Here is a 23,903-nt window from a genome sequence, read left to right as displayed (position 1 = left end):
TGTACCCTGCACGCTAAGCAATGGAACCGGGGCACGATAAGAGGGGCCGAACTCCTTCTTGTTCTCCACCTTCTCACGGACCAGGTCACCAACTCGAGGTAGCCAGCCGACTACCGGAATCTTAAGCGCAGCATCAGATGTGGAGGGCAAGTGTTCCTTCGCGAGACCATCTCTGGTCTCTTGTAGACTCTGTAACACAGCACAGTGATCATCTACGTCAAAGGGTGCGGCAGACGCCGTCATGTCTAGACCATCAAGGTCCGGGACAAACATTTTTATGACAAAGAGCATCATGTATGGGGTCCGCCCACCCAGAGACTTTCTAGGGAGATTATTAAGTGCACGTTGGACGTTATACAGATGGGCTAACCAGTTCCAGCCAGTGCCTAAAACCCCAGCTGTCAAGGATTGCTTTCAGTCACGGTTCATCCGCTCCACAACACTATTACCCTCAGGTTGGTATGGAGACGAAAATTTGACTTGGACCCCCAAATTTTTCATGGCCTCTTTGTACGCCTTAGAGGCGAACGCGGGGCCCTGATCAGAATGAAAGGTATCACACGCAAAACTTCCCACAAAGACACGCAAATCCCTGATGACAGTACGGGCATCAGCACTCCTTTGTGGCCATACCCACAGAAAACGTGTGCACGAATCCACTGCAACTAAGATATACTTGTACGCAGTATCAGAGGAGAATGAACCGCAGTGATCCAGATAAACACACCCAAGTGGTTTATTGGATATGTACAACTGAGTTTGTGATGGACACGCAACAGTTGAAGGTTTAACCTGCTGGCAAATGTCACAATCAAGAATATAAGTGCGAGCCTGTTTATATAACCCGCGCCACCAGTAACGTTGTTGTAACAGAGAAACAGTTGCTGCAACGCCGGCATGGGCAGACGCCATACCCTCGTTAGCCGCTGATATCAACGATGGTCTGCAGTCCGCGTTGGGAATCAATCTGTCACCAATGTCGTTAATTCTCACTAATGGGACTTTATCAGGACTTAAGTGATCATGGTAACGAGAAGGGCAACCTCTCGGGTAATTACTTCCCTTCTCTGTAGCAGCAATAGCTGCCAAGATGTCATCATCGATCTTACTTTTGGATCTTGTAACTGCTGCTACTAAATATGTCGCCACTGCTGTTTTTGCTGCTTCGTCAGCTAAGCCGTTACCAACAGCGTGGACACCAACTCGCTGGTGCCCAAGAGTGTGAATTACATTCACGAGAGGCAGATGTTCTTTAAGTTCTGCCACTCGAACCCAAAGCATTTTATGCTTAATTGTGCTACCTTTGGAATCACGTTATTCATTTTGAGACCAAAAGAATAGATTGTCGTTGAAGGACTGAACACAGTAAAACAAGTCACTTACTATAAGAGTAGTGACTCGAGGATCAGCAAACTCCAGCGCAAGCACCAGAGCACGTAGCTCCTCCAACTGTGCGGTACAATCACCCAATGACTGCGTATGCACGACATCAGATTGGAATTCACCATTTACGAAAGTACCTGCCACAATTGCGCAAGCTGCTGAATAGGCGTGCTTCGATCCAGTCGCCGGTTGCGCCGAACCGTCAGTATAAATGACACAATGGTAATCTTCGAGCGGGCGCAAAGACAGAGGAGCCGGATGAACAAATTCATATTGCAAGTACTCCTGCGTCTGTAATGAGGCATCAAAGATATAAGTGACATCTGGCGATGTCAGAGAAGTGGCCCATTGTATCCATCGTGGATGCAAAGCTTTTGAATTGGGTACACTGGCTTTCGTCACTGCCTCTAGGGCAGGATACGGTGTGACCACCAACATGCGTTTTCCTTGCGACAGCGCTCGTTCTTTAAGATCGCCATCTGCACCGCAGTCAAAACTCTCTCGACAGAGGAAAAGCGCAGTTCAGCCGAAGTGTCCAGGTGTGATTTGTATGCAATGGGGACGGTGTCGCCCTCATTGAACGTTAAGTACGTGAAACCCACTGCGCCTGGCACAATTCTTATTACCAGGTTTGTGTGGTTATCACGTGTCAGTAAGTATTTTGAAGCAAGAAGATCAGCCTGCAAGACTGCAAAATAGCTGAATGTTCTGGCAGCCAGCTCGATTTGGAAAAAGTTGGTTGTACCAAGGCATATAGCGGCTTGATACGCTGGGCATAATCGGGAATGTACGTACGACTGAAATTCAGAAAGCCCAGTAAAGATTGTAATTTGTTCAGTGTTGTCGGAGCACGCAAAAATGCGCACTTCTGCAGAAAGTGAGGAGCTAAGCCTCGACCCTCATTGTTGAGCTCGTAGCCCAAAAACAAACACTGTATACTCTGCAATGTGAGACTTCGCAAAGTTGAATTTGTAACCGAAGTCTGCAAATATAACAATAATGCGATCAACGCGACACAGATGCGGCCACAACTCGTCGTCCGTGAGATAGATATCATCAACATACGAGTACGCATCTGGGTCAATGCTCTCTAACAGAGAGACTACACGTGCGGCAAAGACGCCAGGGCTGTTTTTATAGCCCATGGCCAACCTTTTAAATTGTTTTTGCTTGCCGCCAGATGTAAACGCTGTCCACTGACTACTAATAGAGGACAGGTTATGGCTGTAAAAGCCATTTGATATGTCAAGTGTGGTTTTAAACCTTTTACGCACAAGACTATCAACTAGGGCAGAACTGTGGCTATTCTGTACCGCGCACGTCCGGCAATGAGAGTTTAAGTGCCGGTAATCCAAAACTAGGCGGTACGACCCATCAGGCTTCGTTACAGTGAATAAAGGATTATTCATTGGTGACACACATGTTTCAATAACTCCATGATATTCCAATTGCTCAAGGATGTCCGCCACGTGAGATCTAGCTTCGCGGCGCAAGGGATATTGGGGTTGTGGTTGAGGCATAGACCGCAAGGGAATCTCATGGCTGGGGGACAATTTATCCCAGCCCACCTGAGTACGATATAAAGCCGGTGCAAGCACCTGAGCCCACTCTTCGGCAAACCTTTCAGCATGCTCCTTTGGCACTGTATGCGCAAAGGACGGGAGGATTACCTCCTCCCCTCTATGAGCATCTAAAATGAATGTCGGGGGCCAGTCTGCCTCTGCCAAGAGAATGTCATAGGAAGAGGTCAGATTATCCCCAAAAATTCCTTGTATTGTGCGTTGTATGTCACCTTCAATTAAGAGGACTATGTCATATAGTCTGTCGGGGGAGCCACTCTAGTGTCCGCAGTTTCTACAGTAATGAATGTGTCAGTTGCTGTCGCCTCCAGAAATGGACGTAGTGCTTGCCGCACTACTGTAAACTCCGCTGCGCTGTCGAGCAGCGTTAGCGCCCATGTCAGGTTCCGAAGCTGCATCCACATTATCTGTGGCATACCTCGCTGTTAGCGCAGCAACCTTCTTCTTCTGAAACGGGGGACGTTGACGTGCAAACTCGCCTTGCTTTGCTTTACCGTCAGCCTGACGGGGTTGCTCACGTCCTTGTTGGGCACCCCGACCTTTGCCACGTTCTCCGCCACCGGACTGCGAGGCCGATGTTTCCTGTGAAGAACGGGGAGAACGTTCAGTAACCTGAAATCTATCAGGTTACTTAATACTAGTGCGATCGCGCAAATCGTATGTGCGTTCACTAGTCGGCTGTATGGGAGACGCAGGACGAGACCCCTGTTTCTGTTGCTGCTTTCCCTGTTTCTTTTGTCGCCAATTTTGCTTTGGAAAAGTTGGATGAGCTCGCCTTAGTTTGTTGTATCAAGTCAGGAATGACTATAGTTGGTTTAACCCCTAAACTACTGCGGCCAATTGTTCTATACACTTCCTCAATAATTTTAGTCAACTCTTTGGGCTTATCGAGCTCATCGGCTCGGGCTAAGCCATGGAATTGTACTGCATCTCCCTTGAGATTACCAAGGACGAGAGAGGCAACTACGTCGAATACTCCGACAAGTCGCATTCCCAACTTAACAGCCGCCTCCAGACCGTGGTTATCTTGAACACGTTTAATGACGGAGGGAAGCACAGCCATAGACGGAGTGCCAAAGCACTTCGAGTAGACCGCGGCAAAAACCTTACCCCAGTTGTCACAATCGGCCACTTCCGGGACTAAGTCTTTCGGCAAACTAATGGTGAGGATTCTGTGTTTCTCCACAGTTCTAGAGAGTGGAAACACTGCTTCCAGTTGGTAAAATTTCTCGGCAAGCCAATAAGGCAAATCGTCCTTATTCTGGGGGCGCTTGTCCATCACCGATTGAACTATGACAGGGCTAATAACAACCGCAGGGTGACCAGCTGGTAGTCCCGCAACAGCAGGTGCCCCCACCTGCACATTGCGCAAAACGTATTGCACCAAGGCCCTATATACTGTAATGAGGGCTGTATGGAGTGTACGCATTTCATCCACCGCAATAGTCAAATAGCGGGGGTGAGGCGTGAATCCGGCCAGCACCAGCCACGTGGCCCCTGGAATCGACAAAGGGCCGAGTCTAGCCGGTGCAACCGCATGGGGAAGGGTGCCATTAAACCAAATGCTATGCTGCCAGGCTGAAAGGGGAAACTCCAGCGTCCTGTATGGCGTATTATTTGCTGGGATCCGTGTGTGTGAGTATACGAGTGAAACGTCTAATCATTTGCATTCGCTTCCGGCAGCGTTACCCAAGAGCAAAACAACTCGTAAGGGTGGGACGCGTCCGCACTCACCACAAAAATTACGGCCATCCCATCATCCGGTACCCCATACTGCGTCAAATGACGCCGCAAAGGCGTACGACTATGTGCTGCAATTTCGACCGCCATAAGGATATAGAGAAGAACAACTACGGATTTTACAGTAGCACAAGGGTTCAGTAATATAAAACACTTTTTTAATTTACAAGCTTGTATGAACCTATTAGGTTACTAACAGGTAGGTGAAATCCGTCACTCCCGTTATCCGGAAACAAGAGTGAAGGTGTTGTGGACTAATATAAGCACTACTAAAGGCGTTTCAAATCAAAAGACCAAACGTTAGGTGCGCCATGTTGCAGGGATTCTGCTCATGCACTGAACTATGCGCAGGAAACCAGGACCTCAGTGAATTGTGGTGTACCAAAAAACACATCTCAGTACCCAGAACCCCTATCCAACCAGAATCAGTGTCCCATTCGTTATCCGTATTATCTCGGAGGTCCCAATGTATAGACAACCCAGAACAAGCGACTTAGAGTACTCTCAGGAATGGTGGGATTCAGAAATACCTGTTCGCTATTATTCTCATATCAGTCCACAACAAGAGTAATCAGAGACACGGTAAAGTTTAAAAGGTTTATTTTATAAACTATGTGTCCTAAGATGCAGTACTTTGGCTAACATAAGCAGACAAATGATTATAATTAAAACCATCAGCATTGTTACAATACCATAGAAAATGAAAGGAGAAATCATAGTATAAATGACAGTGGAATGCAGCCACCTTCCTTTCGCTAGTAAACTAATATTAGTAGGCTAATAGAAGGTCTCTAGGCTTGAATGGGGAACCCCATACCGTAAAGATCAGCTTTAGGTGAATCACGTCACAGGATCAGCTTTGCTCTGCGCCTGGAAATGTTCTTCTCCAGAATGCGTTTCTAACGCATGCAAACTGTAATATTAAAGGCTCGACATTCAGGTATTTGCAGCTGTGTGCATATTATGACTAGAGAGTGGGCTGATCAACCTGGACTCAAAAACATACATTGTCTGGCGGCTCAGAGTGTTTTGCACACAATGTTCAGACCAAGGTCGCAGTGCACGTCTAGGGATGTGAACAACAGACAGTTCTCATGTGAAGAAAAGGCAAGCAAGCAGTTCTCAAATAATAACATGTCTCTGCAGTGTCGTGTGCAAAAGCAGCAAAAGTGGCAAGATGGCTTTCTAAAAGCTAACGCGCTTATGCTAACATAGCAATGTATGCATCTAAATCTCTACCTTCAGTACAATCTCATTTCATGTTTGGGGATCAGGCGACTCCTCAGTTTAGAGATTAACTTTATTTCAATGAAGGTTAAAGGGGATGCTGCTATGCTTAAATTTGTAAATGGCATTGGAGCTCTTACTGGGAGAATTGCTAACGTTTTCATTATGTTACTTCTGTTATGGATATTTTTAATGAGTTACACGCTGATTTGTTCTTGATTTGGGCTTGGATTTCTGGGAAAGTGTTGGCCCAGGATCATTACAAATAATTACATTTTCTGAGGGATTACTAATTCCAGAAACCATCCTTTTAGGTCATTTTTAATCTCTTGAAGCTCTGGATAGGGTTAAGGTTATCTGTGTCAGTCTTTTCATACTCCAGGTTTAGGAATAAGAACCTATCGGTGGACCTCTTTTGAAATTCAGCTTAAAAGTCTTTAAATCTCAGTTTTTTCTGCCACTTGACCAGGCAAAGAATTCTTTGTAATTTAGGTTAGCCCCAGTAATCTTCAGCTTGCCCAGCTTCACTAGTGCCCGACATGGGGGAGGAGGGTCATGGTCAGATTACTACGCTAATATCTCGCCTTTTATAGGAGGGTGGAGGACATAGAAGTGTCCACGGAAAAGATTCAGGAATTAACCCTCGCAGACTCTAGAATCACGAATAAGCCAAGCATTTATTGATTCTTAGGAGCATGTCCTATTCACGTCTTCCACCTGTTATACTGTTTACTGTGAAACATATTGATGTACAGTTTAATGCTTTGACTCCCAGGAGAAAGAATTGAGCCACTCATAGTAATGATGCACGTGTAGAATTGTGTGTGTGTGTGTTCGTACACCAGTAAGATCAAATCGACACGTGAATGTCCCCGTATTAACATTTCATAGCACTTTAGAATCCCACGTGGTGCCCAAATTTGTGGTTTCTTTAATTTACATTGCTAAACTGCTCACCAATCTAAAATGTACAAAAAAAACATTATTATTGATCACAGAGGCGAAACCAATTACCAATGTTTGTTTTGGTTATATTTTTATGCTAATATATTAGATCTGTGTACTGTAAAATCCTGAAGAGATATTAAAGAAACCACATATTTGGGCACCACGTGGGATTCTAAAGCGCTATGAAATGCCAAGACAATACAATAACACTGATGTCACAAAATCTAAGGGTCACAGAGTTTTTCCAACTGCAGCAAGAAGCAAAAGAGAACCCACAGGCATGCATAGGTAGTAATTAAACACGTTTTCCTGCAGTGTAGCATGTATCCCCATAAATACAATAGACTGAGTAATAGTTTGAAATCTTTTTCAAGCCATGATGAAGCAACATAGTTAATAAGAAGTCTATAAACTTGTTGGCTTGAAGTTTCCTAGAGAACAACAACTAAAATGCCTTCTCCCAAATTATTCTGCCTTTGATTCCTCTATGATTTTGAAACCAACCTCAAATGTACAGCCTTAGAACCGATCTTCTTTATTGTAATTAGGTGCTGCCTGGAAGGGGCTGTACAATCTCTTAGGCTGTGTAGTTGGTTATATGCGGCTTCCCTTCCACTTCGTCTTTCCACTATAACCATATTTTAGTACAGTGTCCTGATACATCATTAATTCTTTAATTCATTTCAGTACACTCCATTGCTCTCTGGAATGTTCCTACTGCTAATATTAAACCAAACAACATTTCACCACATCTCCAGGTGCCATGTGGTGTGAAAAATGCCATTATGAGTTTATTAGTTTGATTTCATGGAACGCTGACTTCATATCCAAGATTGCGACTATATGAGCTCCCTTCAATACTGTCATTGACTCAGATATCAGATATTTGTTCACAACTACATTTGTATTCAACTCTTTCAGGTCAGTGCACAACTTGATCTTGACCCTGGTTTGTGTTCTAGCACAACTGGAGATAGCTATTTAGTAGCCTTCCTGCTTTTACTATTCATGATTTTGTCATCCTCTCAACTTCCTAACAGCTTCACTAATTGTGATAGGTACATTTTTTACCTTGCAGATATTGAATCGTGCATCCATTTTTAATTTTATTCTGTGTAAATATCCTAGGCATCCTAAAGGATCACCATAGACTTCTGAGAATTATTTTTTGATTTTATTTTTCGATTTTCATACTTCAAATTCAACTTTCATTTACATTTTCAGACTTCACGATTCTTACCTCTTCTATTTTTATGGAATTATGGGAAGGTTTGCGTTAGAATCTAACAATACTCCTTAGGCCTCGTTTACAAGTGGGTCAGTGTTTACCGAACTTCTGTTCACGCAGGGGCCGGAATTATGAGCTTGGTGTTATATTAACACACTCAGTAATCAATGGATGCATTAAATATCTTACCTTTCGGTAAATTTCAGCATGTCAAACATGCCGGAATTTAACAAGGGAATGGCATCCATTATTTACCAGACCATGCAGATTTTGATGTTGTCAGAATTCCAAAGGGATGTCGGTGAAGACTAGTGACTCGCAGCGATAGACTGGTGTAAGCGGAGGCGAAAAGATAGTTTGAGGGCAGAGGCTGCCTCGACAAATTTGAGAAAATCTGGGGCAGATAGAAGTTCAACTGTCTAGAAAGTGATGAAGCAAATAATCGAGGTTGGGTTAGGACTCTCTAGGGGCAACGGCTTGACTGTGCACATTGGGGGAGGGGGGGTTAAATAGGATTTTTGGCTTATGTAATTAGAAGCACAAAATGCATGCAAGATGTACCCTAGGGAATGTGGTTAGTTGTCTGCTGTTTTAGACATCCTGGTTACACTTGAACTGCCTGTCTGCTTGAAATTGATTCATGGATTTATGTATGAACTGCCCTCTGCTCTGTTCCTCAACATGCTTCCAGATGCTGAGGAACATAAATGGAAGAGAGAGAAGTGTAGGGGCTAAATCACTAACAGCAAGATAAATCATGTCAAGAGGAGAACTGGATTTAGTTAACAAGCTAGAGGAACGAATAATGTTGATGGGGATCATAGCAAATTCAGCCAATGAGAATTCAGTAGAGGGAGACAGATGGAAGATCCAAGAGACTCACCCAAAGATTGAGTAACAAAGATGGAGAGATCTGAACAAAGCTACTGTGTGGGGTAGATAGAATTACTGCAAATAGGAGGATGTAAAAGACTTTTGACAGTAGAAAAGGTCTCATGTGAGGAGGCTTTCTGGAGTATCAATTTTGATGCAGAAATGAGTGTACAGCAAATGAGACGATTGTAAGATGTATTTGCCCCTCTATAGTGTACTCTTTGACAAAAGCTCCATAAAACTTCCACCAGATGCATTCAAGCGATTTGTAATGACATTTGGCAAGCCTCTGTTCAGACACGTACCAGGGCTCAGAGGGGTAGTTTGAGAAGAGTGGTAATAAACTGGTGGGGTGGGTCAATGGCATCCAGAATTCAGACATTAAAGTTGGTGGCGGCAGCATCAATGTCCGAAGTAACAGCGATAGGATATGAACAAAGAGCAACAACAAACTCAGGGGGAACTCACTTTATTGCAGGAGCGTTTGGAAGAAATATCGGAAACAGTGCCTGGAGAAGGCTGTTGAGGAATAATAAAAGAACTGCAAAATGATCAGACCACATAAGAGGAAAAGACGCAAGGACTAAAAGTGGATGATAGTTATCAAAACCTGGAATCTAGGATATGAGCTGCCCAATAAGTGAGAGAGGAAACTAACTAGCAGAGATCAAGAAACCTAAGGGATTCAGTAAAGGTTACTGAATATGGATGAAAGATATTATTTTAGTGATGTCTGTAATAGAAGTGCTGAAGTTAGTTCTAGGACCCGGTCGGTGGTAAATAAAAACACCAGATAAAGAGGATGAGGGATTGAATTGGATTAAAAGCATGCATTACCCTAGAGAAAAAAAACTGGAAAGTGAACGAGGAGTGAAATATAATAGCCAAGTCTCCCTACTTGTTTGTGAGGTTGTCTATCAAGATGATTCCCTCTGGGAATCGCTAAAGAAAGATCAGATGAGGAAGAATCGTGTAATCAATTTTCAGTGAGGAACAGGGTGTCAACTGGGTGAAAAATAATAAAATCATAAATGTTCATGGAGTTTTTAGGTAGGGATCTCACAATCATTAATATACGGAAGAAAATGTGTAGAGAGAACCTGGTAGGGTCCAGGGGGAAAAGAGTGAGACTGAAAGCGAGATCCTCAGGGAAAAAGGGTGCCGCTGGAACAACCACAAGAAGAGCATGAATAATGCTCAAAAAAGGACAGCTGACGAGAGAAGGCACCAGGATAGACATTACCTGGGACATTAAGTGAGAGAAGAATCTCAGAAAAAAAGTTAGTTCATAAAGAACAGTGGGGTTGATTGACTAGGGTTCCTGACGCTGGGTGTGGTCCAGGTGCACAGTTGACCTTCGGTGCGCATGCTGCACAAAAGCATCCATGAAATAGGCCACCAAAGGGAAGAAGGGCATGGCCTAATGGAACCCGAAATTTTTTGAGATGGCTAGCTGGAACAACCAAATTATCAATCTACAAATGGGATAAAGCATCCCACAAAGTAGCTTTACTAGGAATATAGCACTGAAAGTGAACATTTAAAGACCACAAATGAAACATAAAAGTAAATTCACCTCTTTAACCAAACCAGTGACAACTGAGGAAACTAGATCTGGGACATGGAACACTTCAAGAAACTTGAATGCAAATATCATGTTTCTTATGATACCGCAGGCAAAGCTCTATAAATCAGCAACCAAAGAATATCAATGCCTGGTTTGTACTAATCAAGCAAATATATATATATATATATTTGAAACCTCTTGTAATTCCACCCCCAAGATCTTATCCACTGTCAAGAATTGACTTACAATCTGATTCTTTTAAATCAAAGCCTATTAAATTTCTGGACCTGACATACAATTTGTTATTAACCACACCGACAGACATTTAAACTTTACCTGACCTCAAATTTTCTTTGGACCGTGGGTATTTTAATCATTGTTTTACCATTCTTCATTGCATTATTTAATGTAATTGATTTGTTTAAATACAATAAAGTTTTGTTCATTCACATTGATACTGTCAAGGACCTTGTCCACCTGCTAATGTCTATCCTCCCTTCTCAGTAGCTATGGTCCAATAAGCTCAGTATTTGCTTAAATAAATAATTACTACTAATTAGTTAGGCTTTCCACCCTCCCCCCCCCTCAGAAATTACAATAGAGTGTTTTCTCCATGCTCTCATTGAGACAGAAACTCCCCAACTTTAATATTCTTCCAAGTAGAGAAAGGACACAATTTGATTTCATTTACCAAAACAGAATATCCAAGCGATCCTTGCCCTCCTAACATTGTTACCAGCACGCCTAATATCATATATCCAGTTCTTGCTGCTTTATGCAATCCTTTGATCCAGTCAGCATCAGCTGAACTCAACTGGAAGCATGCTTTCCTTATTCCTCTATTAAACAAGCATTTACAATGCAACAGGTCTCGCATTTAGCGAGTTTGAACTATTGGCATTGTAAATGACAATTATTTAGGTTTATTTAGGTTTCAGTTTTTGAAACGTAATTGAAAGCATTGTCATTTACAATGCCGATAGCTTAGACTCACGTAAATGCGAGACCTATTACACTGCAAATGCTTGTTCAGCTGGTTTTCCCTACCACCGTGTGAGTTGGCACCAGGCAGGTATGCTGTTACATGTATAGGCTTAAGAATCCCAGCATGCACAGTGTTGGCTGAAACCCCAGGACATAACAATGGGCCACCTGGTGACTTTTGGTACCTGGTGACTTTTTGCACACTCAAGTCTTTTCACCCCAGAGGCTGAATGAATTACATCAGTGACCTAGAGGCTGAGGTGCAGCTGGCGTTTGTCCACTTTTTGCACCTTCGTGGCATTAAGCTGCTACAAAATAAGCTGCACAAGTGTCTGCGGCTTCTGCTGTAGATAGTATGTGTGTCACATGAGCATCTGTATTTGTGGCTCTAGGATGGGGTCAGATGTGACCTAAGGAGGAAGAACCTCTGCAGGCTTTTTTTCCCAAAAGGGCCTGCTTGAAAATGAGCCAATACATTAGTATGCCCGTAAAGATTGTTTTCGCAGCTTCGAGCAGCATTTGGGTTCTTTGTAGGCACAAACAAAAGGAGTAAATTGCCATAGATCACATAATGTTGAGACAAGACACAGGTACCCGACAGTTCGAGTTTGTCGCAGTACCTAGAAAGGGACGTATTCCAAGAACTACTCATTGTTGAACCTGAAGGATTGTATTCTTGCTGCCTTGCCCCGTGCCTTGGGAACCGCTCTCCCTCCGCCGCTGCACCTTGAAGAATCTGAGTGCTGCCGCTGAGTGAGGGAGAGCGAGGGGGCCAAAACTACATTACCCAGCTGCCCCTGCCTCGGGGACCGGAAGTCGCATTCCGCAATATCGCGCCAGGTGGCGCTTAAAAGCAAAGGCCATTTTCGGTGGAGCGGGGACATATTCCAAGAACTACTTATTGTTGAACCTGAAGGATTGTATTCTTGCTGCCTTGCCCCGTGCCTTGGGAACCGCTCTCCCTCCGCCGCTGCACCTTGAAGAATCTGAGTGCTGCCGCTGAGTGGGGGAGAGCGAGGGGGCCAAAACTACATTACCCAGCTGCCCCTGCCTCGGGGACCGGAAGTCGCATTCCGCAATACCGCGCCAGGTGGCGCTTAAAAGCAAAGACCATTACCCGCGTTGCGGGAGCGCCCGGGGCTAAGCCCGGGCAAAGGGCGGGCCCTCTCAGGCCCTCAGAGGCCGGAGGAGGCTGGGCTGGGCCATAGACTTTGGTCGTGTGTCAAAAGGACTTATTTCACCAAATGAGACATTCAACCTTTCTAATAGTATAAAGTGTATTCAAAGTTTGTTAGTTTTGTCCTGTTTATCCATACATTATCTTAGTGTAAAAACAAATCAGGACGATGTCTAAATCTAAAATTGATAAACCTGTACCCGGGCTGGGCATCATGGACAACTATTTGGTAAAAATGGTGAATCGAATTAACAATGATCTTAGGGCCTCGCTAGGGCGAGGGAGCCAACCTGTGTCAGACGTAGATATTCCCCCCTTAGAGGTGCCCTCAGTTGGGGTTAATATCCCGGATATCCCAAACGTGGGCAATAGGGCATTTATAACAGCTGAAGTACAGGTTTATGCTGAAATGCACGATGATCTACCCGATACACCTATCGGGGCTACAGAGCAGTCACCGCCTGCCTCTAGACCAGTGAGAACTTGCAGAAAGTCACAACTCAAACGCGGGGGGAAATACAGTAAAAAAAAGATTAGAAATAGTTCAATCCGCTCCCAATAGCCCCGCTACTTGAATTAATTTGTATGAAGGTAATAATACTGGTGGTATAAATATAAACCCGGAGCAATTTGCCCTATTGATTCACACTATACAGACCCTCCAGGATTTCGCGATTTGCAAAAAAAATCGCGAAATCGGCACTTTTGTAAAAATGCCGCGATTTTTACAAAAGTGCCCGCGAAATCCTGGCATCCAGCAGACCCGCCCTCTTCTATTGGCCCAGTGGCTCTTTCTTGCCACGGGGGCCAATAGAAGGGGGGTCCTCACAGCAGGCAGGCGCGAGGTGTGATGCTTATCTACACCCCTCACCTGCCTGCTGTGCTGTTCTTTCACTTTGCTGACGACTCACCTGGTCTGGTCTGGAGTGGCGCTGCACTGGTCTGGCGGATCGTCGTCTCGGGAGGCAAAGCAAAGGTAAGGGGCATTTTCACTGTTTTGGGGGCCTGCCGCGTGCCCAGTGTGCGGCGGGCCCTCGGGAGGCATTTCTGCCGGGGCCCGCTGCACAGAGGGCACGCGGCGGGCCCCGGCTGCCATGAGCCGAGGCAATTTTGGTTGTTGGGGGCCCGCCGCACACAGGGCACGCGGCGGGCAACAGAAAGTAGTCCGAGCATCAACCAATGCGTAATATTCAAGCAGCACACCCCCTTTGCAGCAACACATGCTTCATGTGTAACTACTTGCAGATCTCAAAAACGCACGAGCTCCACAGAACTAAGCGACCGAAAGGATGAAACGCAACACAGCCACAAAGTAAAACAAACAAGCATTTGCAATGCAATAGGTCTTGCATTTATACGAGTTTGAGCTATTGGCATTGTAAATGACAATGCTTTTTATTTAAGTTTGGTTTTTTTAAAACATAAATAAAAGGCACTGTCATTTACAATGCTAATAGCTCAAACTCTCGCAAATGCGAGACCTATTGCATTGCAAATGCTTGTTATTTTTTGAATTATGTAGCGCAAATGAAGGTATCAAAGCACTTTACATAAGTACTAGTTCCATTACAGAAATCTGCCCGGTGGGTGATAATGTGCTGAATGGCTAAACACTTATAAGGCCCCAAAGGCGAAACCTATTGGCTATGCCAATGCTTGTTTTCGGCCAGGAGCCAATAACTAGATTGCGAGTTTGGTGGCCTGTGAAGCTGGGCCATGCCCCACCACCGTAAGTTCAACCAGAAACCTTAGTTCCGCCCAAGACTCTTTTCTTAACCTTGAGAAAAACCTGTGTGTGCATAAGCCATTCAGTGACAAAGAGTGATGGCTTAGTCAATTAGTGACGTATTTGGGCAGCAGTGGGTGTATGTTTGAAATTGTGTCTTCACGTGTTCTAAGGCACACGAGTGCTACCATATAGAGCTCAGTATCAGAAGACCATGCGTCCTGTGCAAGGCCGTGTTATAACAAATCGCTGTTAGATTTATTTGCCCAAGAGAGTACAGTAAAGCAAAGACTAACAATTCCCAGAAGTCGTCGATTAGTAATTGAACGCTCAGTCTAACAAAGAACGAAACGGCAACCCTTCTGTATATTGTACACACGCATGAACACTAGAATTTCACAAAAAGGTTTTTGTCGTCATGCGCCTGACGTTGACAGATTTACTAAATAATACTCACATATATCTGCTAAATATGTGCACAGCAAAAGCTAAAGCCACCACCCCCAAACCTAATACCATAGAGCTGGGCAGCCACCTCAACTGGGATGGTAGTCTTGTTCGCCAGTTTCTCTCTTTGGTTCCCCCTCACTGAACACAGTCTGCTTTAACTCACCTAGATTCCGAACCCATACTGCCAACGTAAACGTCTGTCAGGTTTCTGTAACTCTGGTAAAGGCTGAATCCCTCTTCAGTACTCAAAACCTCACTGCGGCGTGAAGCTACTAGACATAAGGAGAGGAGTATGCGCTCACCCCAGAGTCAGTAAGCAGCTTCGTCACCGTGGCGGCCATATTGGAGTATTTTTTTTAAATTATTGGTCAATACGAACATTTTCAAAACACATTTTTTCTAATTTAACACTTGCAATCAAATATTTAAATACATATCGAAATTTGCGCAAATAGTTTAGTTTCGCTTAAAAAAAATACATGTAAATTGTTTTGCTTTCGTTTATTTCTACTTAAATAGATGGTATCAACATATTCCATGGCTTTTGTGTTACAGAATTTTTGTGTGTTCCTTAGTGCATTTCAAATCTATGCAGCAAACCTCAATTGAATCATGGCTGCTAGAATTACAGTAGACTTCCAGGTGTATTTTTTTAAAGATTGTCTTTCTTTGATTTTCGTAGGTACCGATTCCGTTCGAGAGATGGTCTTCACGCTGCCTGACGGCAATACGTAATATTAATCCTTTTGAAAAAAAATAAGACTTCACGTTTCTAGTGTCATTGTCATTTTCAGGTTGAAAAAAACCGAGACGGCCGTAGATATAGAAATAGGACTTTGTTTTGGTCGGACCCGAATCACGGAAACAAAAGGACTCCACCAAAAAATATTTAAGGTCACACACACACACTTATATATATATATATAGTTTTTTTAATTGGAAAGTTTAACAAAAGTAAACAATAAAGATTCTTGTACTGATTCCTGTGTCTTTCTTTATATTTTATTCTTTCCATGAGTCATTTATTACACCAATACAGCCAACACATGTTTCGCGCTCACTAGCGCTTTTTCAGTGCTCTCAAGTTACTTATTGTGGTTCAATGGGCTGAATCTCCCACTTGAATCAAATCTTCAGTCTGTTGTATCAGCATACTGTTATACCTGCTACTCAGCCAGTGTGACTGGGTTGTGGAATGTTGGTGTGTGGAATGTTGGATGAGTGAGAGAGTCAACCAATCAATCAACAATCAATCAGGGAATTATAAAGCGCGCTACTCACCCGTGAGGGCCTTAAGGCCCGGGGGAGGTGGTGGGGGTGGAACTCCGGGTCAGCCGAAAGGCCAGATCTTGACGCTCTTCCTTAAGATTTGCAGAGTGGGGGGGTGTCTGATGTTGACTGGGAGCTCGTTCCAGGCCTTGGCTGCGACGTAAGAGAAAGCCCCTTCCACCTTCTCTGGTTCAGTGGATGTGCGGGGTTCCTGTTAGGGTGAGGCCGGCGGAGCAGGGTTTTCTTTTGGGTACGTGGAAAGAGACTATCGTTGAGGTATTTGGGTCCAATGTTGTGGAGGGATTTGTAGGCATGGGTGAGTAGCTTGAAGGTTACTCTTTTCTCGCGGGGGAGCCAGTGGAGGTCTCGCAGGTGTTGGGTCATGTGCTCACGTCGTGGTTGCTGAGGACAAGTCTGGCCGTGGTGTTCTGGATGGTCTGGAGTTTGTGTAGCAGGGATTTGTTGATTCCAGCGTAGATGGCGATTCCGTAGTCCAGTCTGGTAGTTATGAGTGTGTGGGTGACGGTCTTCCTGGCTTCGGGGGGGGGGGGGGATCCACTTGAAGGTCTTGCGGAGGGAGTTGAAGCAGGTGGAGGTGACGGCGTTGTTCTGATGAGTCATGGTGAGGAAGGAGTCGAGAATGATGCAGAGGTTTCGGGCGTGGTCCGTAGGGGTGGGTGGGTTTCCGAGCGCGGAGGGCCACCAGGTGTTGTCTCAGGCGGTGGGGGAGGGTCAGAGGACGAGGACCTCTGTCTTCTCCGAGTTGAGCTTTAGGCAGCTGCTGCTCATCCAGGCTGCAACGTTTTTCATTCCTTCTTGGAAGCTGAGTATGGTGTCTTTGGGATTATTCGTGGGGGACAGGATGAGCTGGGTGTCGTCGGCGTAGGATATTATGCTGAGTCCATGCTGGCTGACGATGGCGGCAAGGGAGGCCATGTAGATGTTGAAGAGCGTGGGGCTGAGCGATGATCCTTGGGGTACTCCGCAGTTGATCTCTGTGGGTTTGGAGAGGAAGGGTCGGAGTCTGATCCTTTGGGTTCTGCCGGTGAGAAAGGAGTGGATCCAGTCAAGGGCGGTTCCCCATATGCCGGCGTCTGGCTGCAAGAGTGCGATGGGAGACGGTGTCGAAGGCTGCAGAGAGGCCTAGCAGGATGAGAGCCGCGGTGTGGCCCTGGTCGAGGAGCATGCAGATGTTGTCGGTGGTGGCAAGGAGGGCGGTCTCGGTGCTGTGGTTACTGCGGAAACCAGACTGGGAAGAGTCAAGAATAGCGTTCTCTTCGTTGACGATTTTCTCTGTGACTTTGGCTGCGAAATGAAGGAGAGAGATGGGACGGTAGTTTTTCAGGTACGTAGGGTCAGCCAAGGGTTTCTTGAGGAGGGGCTTGACCTCTGCCCGCTTCCAGTCGGGGAAAATGCCGGATTCGAAGCTGGCCTTCATCATGCGACGTAGCTCCGGTCCTATGGTGGCGGTGGCTCTGTGGAAGATGTGCGGAGGGCAGGGGTCTGCGGGGGCTCCTGAGTGGGTGCTCTTCATGGTCATGGTGGTGTCTTCGGTGGTGCCCGGTATCCAGGTGGTGATGGTGGGCTGGCTGTTATCGCTGGAGGGAAGGGTGGTTTTAGGAGTCAGTTGGAGAATGGGCTTAGTATCAGGAAGGCTGCTCCTGGTGAGACTCTTCATGTCATCTACTTAAATGAACATCTTACATAATGTACCTTGGACTACTGGACATCTTTTCAATACAACACATACATATCCCTCAAATATCTAGAGGGTGAAGATTCAACCCTTGTTCAATAGTTCCTATTCTTGATTCAAAACTCTTAACTCATAACTACACCTTCCACACGTTCAGCAATTTGAGATTAGGTTGCAGCCTGAGTCAAATATTTTTCAGTTACTTCCATACATACATCTAGCCATGTCGATATGAAAAAGGAACAATCTCCCCCTGATAAGGGATACATAATGTGCTCTCAGTACATCCGTCCTGTCAGGTGCTGGCATTGGGGGTGGATGGATGTGCACACCAGGAGAAACCATATTTCATAGCCCGCGGCTGTCCTCAGAAACATGCCCGTATTTGGGGGTACTGGTGCGACTACTATGGTCTATCAATCTGATTTTGTTTTGCCTAGCCATGCTGATGTCAGGCATTGCTGTCTGCTACTGTGCCTGCAATTTTTATGGTGTGATACAATGTGTCTTGCTGTAAAACTTTCAATAAAGTTGGTTATAAAAAAAAATAGAAAACATCTATTTCCTAATTATAATGTCCCTGTACCCTTTGTTTTTTTCAGTGAATTTCTCTGTTTTTTAAATGTTATTTCCTAACTATAACGTCCCTGGGACCCTGCGAGGCCTCAAAGCGGCTTCTTCATTACCCCAAAGCCCTGAACCTGTGAAGGCTGGGGGCCTGCGATCAGCGGGGTGTGCCAAATGACCTACTGTCCCACTAAGCCCAAACCATCCTAACCAGGAGCAGCAACCACCGCGAAGAGCGGAAGCGCATCGATCCCCGAGCAGCAAACTCACACACCCACCCATTCAGAAGGCTCAACCCCCCTTTCGGACCTGGTCAACCGAGTGGGCTTACTTCTGTGTTCCGGGGGGGTGAGCTCACAATCGTCGTGAATACCCGGCACTCCACTTGCCCCGAGGTGCAGATGGTGTGGGAGGAGCAGGATACTGTGTGCATCTGTGGCATGAGGGGTGGCACCTGAATCCATCTAAGGGAAGGCCCAACCGAAATTAGAGGCCCAGTGTGAGTGGGAGCTCCGGGGCCTGACCCACATCCAGTGGAGGAGAATAATGACACACTGCAGCCCATGCACAAATAACCACATACTCCTGCGTAGTACCAGCTAGGAGCTCGGACACCTCCCGCGTGCCCTGCACTTCTTCCCGTCCCTGAACGCTAGACCACCTGCTTAAACAGTCATCCCTGAGCTCGGTGACGGTGTGGGCCTTTCCAACCCGACCCTTGCCTAAATTCGTCCCGGGGCAGAGGGCCCGTCCCATCCGGCTGAGCCGACCGGTGCTTCAGCGACCCAAAGTAGAGGCGTGTGCTGCGGGGTTGGTCCGAACCCCCCCCTAGAGATCCGTTCCATCATGGGAAAGGATAAAGGAACGAAGGCCCAACCGACCCAGACCAGAATGTAACAATATACACTCAGTGGCCCCACCCAGAGTGAGACAGCTCCCTGCACGACTGGCCACCCTGAAGGAGACCTAGCCACCATATTGCACGCCATCAAGACTTGTCAAGATTCTATGGGGACCAAGATAGGTGAAGTCTGTGTGAGTTATCTCGAAGTCCAGGCGATCCACTCCTCTCTTGGATGAGGTAATCACAAACTTCCTTGGGGGTGGTTTGAGATCACATCTGGCCCTCACAACTTGTCAACGGGCCACATATGAAGGGGGTATGGGGAAGAAAAATCTCTTTTTGTACTACATAGCCACCCGCCTTCTGGTGACCTATGACTGGTTTAACGGCAGATGGTCGGATCCAACTTATCGACTGGAACTGGAGAGCCTTGGATTCTCACAAGTACATCCGTCCTGTCCAGTCCAGGCCATGCTTTATGGACCCCCAATTCCTCACGCTCTACTAATAGTTACCCATACAGTTCTCCTAGCATGGCGGTCTGTGCTGCAACACATTCACTGGGACACTAAACTTTCACTACAAACATTGCTGTGGCACGGCACTTGGCTGAGGGAGGTTGTAACACTAACAGGCTTCCAGAAATGGGATTTGATCGGTATGACTTGCCTGGGAGATATATGGAAGGGAGAGCACCTGTCCTCCTTTTGGGATCTACAACAGGCATACTCCTTACACTCCACCCAATTCTTCCGATACCTTCAGCTGCAACACGCCCTAGCCCTCCACATTCCTGACAACACGACAATCACCAAATTTAGCCCACTGGAGGCCAAGCTTTTCATGGGGAACTTGGGAAAAGGAGGAATATCCCAAATGTATCGTTCCCTGATAAACAATACCCCATCCACACTAGAACCTCTCAGAGCCCGCTGGGATCGCTGACTTGGTCCTCTGGTCCTCTGGAGGAGGAAGACTCGAGAGATGCTCTGATGGCCCCTGGGACACTCACTATATCAGCCAGGCTCCGCCTCATTCAAATCTACTACCTTCACTGCGCATATCTTACCCCGGTGTGGCTCCACAAAGCGGGTTTCCTCCTAACCCCACAATGTCCGCGCTGTAAGACGGAGCCATCTGACTTTTTCTACATGGTCTGGTCCTGGGCCTTCCTTTCTAAATACTGGGCGTCATCTGTATCTGAACTGAGTGGCATACTGGGGTAGGAGGTCCCTCTCAATCCCCTTGCCCTTCTTCTAGGGGTGATGGAGAGGCTGGATGGCTCCTGTGCTGACAAACTATTTCTAGCCATTCTGAGAGCCAAAAGAGACATTACAGCGGCCTGGAAAGAGTCGACATCTCCCTCTATTGCAAAATGTCGCAGGGGTGTAGACTGGTGCGCTGTCCAAGAAAAAGCTGTATGTGAAGCAAGAGGGTGCCCGGCTAAACATGTGCGTATATGGGGCAAGTGGATGGGACTGCTGGATTGAGTATACGCAGCAAGGATAGGCTCACACTCCAAACAACCAGATGGGGGAATCCACTTGTAAATATATTGAAATGTCTGATACGTCAAAGTGGTGCTATGTTTAGTTGTTTAAAATGCCAATAAAATTGGTTATAAAAAAAACAATATCGTCCCTTTACCATTTGTTTTTTCCTGTGAATTTAAACATTTTTGGAAAAAAAAAATCTATCTGTTATGTCCCTGTAAGCTTTGTTTTTTTGAGTGAGTTCCTAAGTTATTGTACATGTAATTTCCTAACTGTCATTTGTAACCGTTCAGAGTGGATGCTTGTATAGGTTGGTGAGTGGGTGTGGGAGTGCCTTTGTGGATGTGTGAGTGGGTGTGTTCGTGACAGTATGTGTGAGTGAGTGATTGTCTTAGTGTCTGTATGGATACAACAAGAAAGAAACCACTAGTCTCCGACACTGCAGATCAGATTCCACTCCAATAGATTAACAATGCATCAATGGTCAGTAATGATTTCAGATTGTTTTTCAAAGTAGAATACGAGAGGGAACACAGTTTCTGTACGCTGGGTCCAAGAAATTAGAATAATTTGTGATTTACATAAGTGGAGTTTCAGCTGGGGCATCTACTATGTGTGTATTTGTAACTGCTTCGCATTGATGTTTTATTTGTGTGTAATGAGCATCAACGCTATAATGAAAGCAGATTTTCTCCAAGAAGAGTCCACAGTTCCTTCATGAATGACCACGTAGCCGCAGTACTTTCTACTACTTAATTAGTAACTGCTACTGTGTTGGGTAAATATGTAGTTAATACTCTACACTACAGGTTCATTTACGGACCACAAGGTAATGTCTGCAGTGGCCTTGTGTGCATGTTTTTTTAAAGAATTTTTTAAATTTTAAAGAAATCTTTCTCCAACTGTCCCTATACGTACTTTCCGGTACAGTGGTAACCTCACGAAACCAGTGTGATTTTACAAACACTTAAAATGATATGTAGACATAATAACATTTAGATTTGAGGTAAGTGGTTTACTAATATTATGTCTTAACTTATGCATTCATAAGTGATTTAATGTTACACACATGTTTGAATATATATTTCGGTATTTACAGTGACATTGCGAAGTCATTGCGGTGCCTTTGCGAATCCCATGTGACAAATGAATAAAGGAATATGATTGGTTGAAATAATTTTCATGTTTATGCTGAGGAAGAACCCTCCCTCTTTTTCAGGTCTCGCCTGAGCCAGAGCATGCGCTGCTCTGGCGAGACATTTAGTGAGTGGGCATTAAAAAGCCGACCACAGCTTTTTGTGTGGCCTTGTGGCCTAAAGCGTGCGTTTACGCGCACAGTAACGCGCATTCCTCGCATCGCTCGATCAGGCGCCATCTGGCTTTCCTCTCGTTTGCTCTCCCAAGTGCGAACTTCAACGCTCCTCCGCCTCCCCACCCCCACCACAGAGCGCGTCTTGCGGCCCCGCGTCTTGTTTTTTCTGCTTCAAGCAGTCATAAGAGTATACATGTACTTTCTTGCTCTCACCCATGGTTCCTGCTTCCCACTCACATTCCTTTCCTTCTATGCTTTTTTTGTTTTTCACATATATTTAAACGCTCCACACATACCTCCTGCATTTTTCCCGCTGCTGCGCCCATCGCTCAATGACATTTTCTTTACTCCCAGGCCCTTCAACCACTATACTCTTTCCATACTCTCATGTCGTTGCATTTCCCCTCTCTTTTGAAGGCGCAGTTATATGTTTTATATTGCGTAATTTACTGGTCCAAGATTCCAAAAAAACTAAATGGCCACTGCATCATGACGTACACGTCATCACACTGGTGTCACTGGAGCATCTTGACAGGAACATGCGAGATGGTGATGCCAGATACATGCACATGCGAGATGGTGATGTCAGATACATGCATATGCGAGATGGTGACGCATGTGCTTATTTTCTTCATGTTTTTTGGCAATGCCTCTCGTCATTGGAAAACGAGCATTTTTTTATTTTTGCTGATGCATAACAACATAGGCAAAACCATTGACATAGCTAAAGATCGAGTTGTGCCATTGAAAGGCTAAACCTATTGCACTTGCCAATTCTTATTCAAATTACTGCTGCCAAGTAGGACCACGTGAAGTGTGATGAGTTCAGCCAGTTCAGCCTTTTTTTATTTAACAATTCTTTGCATGCTGTGATTTTTTAACCTATACGTACGATGTTAAAAGTGAAACTACAAGTCCCAGCATGCAGTGCGCTTTTGGCTATAAAGCTAGAACTTGCTGAGACCTCATATGTGATATTGGGCAACATTGTAGCTGTGTTGACCTCAGAATCAAGGTGCCGCATACAATGTTAGTATGCAGAATACCACATATGTAGGGTGACCTAAATTGTAAAGCCAAAAACCAGGACATTTCACGAAAATAGAAGTTTGGGCACCCGCAACTTCATCTTCGACCTTTCAATCTGGGGAGAAATCCCTGTAGTAAAGGACTGGGAGGGGAATTTCCATAGAGGTTTTCTTTTTTAGTGGACCTAACAAGGAACTTCTTTCCACTATGTTTTTTTTTTTTTTACAAGCCAAGTTACTGAATCGTTATTAGCAGAATGGAAGATTCAATTGTAAAAAAAAAACAAAAAAAACTGACTATTAATAAAAGTACAATGATTTAGTCGTGAAGCCCTGGACAATTGTAACAGATCACAGCTCTGACAGGTGTCTCATGACACTACAGTGGCCGATTTCTGTGGTTTTCCTCTGTCTTCTTAATCACTTCTCTCCCAGAGCTGGCTGTATTGGCGGGAGAGTGTTTCAGTCTGACACGGAAGTCAACCCAGGAATAAATATTGAAATTCACCCTTTGCTTAGATTTCCGTCTGCAAACCAGCCGTCACGCTGAGAATAATACATTGTGTGTACGACCAGTATCCTCTAGTGGCGAGATTCAGAATTACACTACAACTTTATTTTGTAGGTTTGTGAAATTCTTGGCCCTACAGCCACTGAGGCTCGCCTGCTGCTTGCTATCCCGAAACATCAGTCAGTGGCTCATGCCCTTCCAATTCTGCACTGGCCACCCAACAAGTATTGGCATAGCCAATAGGTCTCGCTTTTGGGACCTTATAAGTATTTAGTTATGCAGCACAATATCCTTGGTGCA

At 45.2% G+C, this 23,903-nt stretch overlaps 1 protein-coding gene across 2 annotated transcripts in view; it reads right to left on the bottom strand.

Moving 5' to 3' along the window:
• CAMLG (calcium modulating ligand) overlaps positions 1-15,213 on the bottom strand; it is a 74,649-nt gene extending 59,436 nt beyond the window's left edge. The window contains exon 1 of one of the 2 annotated variants that reach the window (XM_085617985.1): positions 15,047-15,213. The gene's annotated coding sequence lies outside the window, so the exon portion shown is untranslated. The remainder of the gene's footprint in view (positions 1-15,046) is intronic. The other variant, XM_085617986.1, reaches the window with a different exon arrangement.
• Positions 15,214-23,903: the final 8,690 nt, after the last annotated feature.

This window comes from Triturus cristatus, chromosome 7, assembly GCF_964204655.1.
Source record: "Triturus cristatus chromosome 7, aTriCri1.1, whole genome shotgun sequence".
NCBI classification, from domain to species: domain Eukaryota; kingdom Metazoa; phylum Chordata; class Amphibia; order Caudata; family Salamandridae; genus Triturus; species Triturus cristatus.
This window is presented reverse-complemented; position numbering and strand designations above follow the sequence as displayed.